Source organism: Lagopus muta, chromosome 5 (genome assembly GCF_023343835.1).
Source record: "Lagopus muta isolate bLagMut1 chromosome 5, bLagMut1 primary, whole genome shotgun sequence".
Taxonomy (NCBI): domain Eukaryota; kingdom Metazoa; phylum Chordata; class Aves; order Galliformes; family Phasianidae; genus Lagopus; species Lagopus muta.
Genome location: NC_064437.1, coordinates 49,954,740 through 49,955,084, shown reverse-complemented (window position 1 = coordinate 49,955,084; position 345 = coordinate 49,954,740).

Below are 345 nucleotides of genomic sequence, written 5' to 3'. Positions count from 1 at the left end.
TCTGCAAGATGATACAAAAAGAAATTATTCTTTGCTCTTTCAACGCACGATGCAGATTTCCTAAGCTCAGTTAGGAAATATGAGACTAAGTGATATCTGCAGTTTGCTTTGTGTGTGTGGACTGACTCTTGCTTCGTCTTCCTTTTCTGTTCTACTCAACTTTCTTTATCTCAAACCCACAAGTGTAACCTTTTTCCTATTCACCCCTCCATCTCCCTACAAGGAGCAAACCCTGTGGTGCCGAGCGGCCTGTCAGACTAAATCACACCACAACCGCCCATTGGGAAAAAGCCTTTTGCATGTAGCACAGCCTTGCTAGAGCCATGATGGCTGATGGAAATAGTC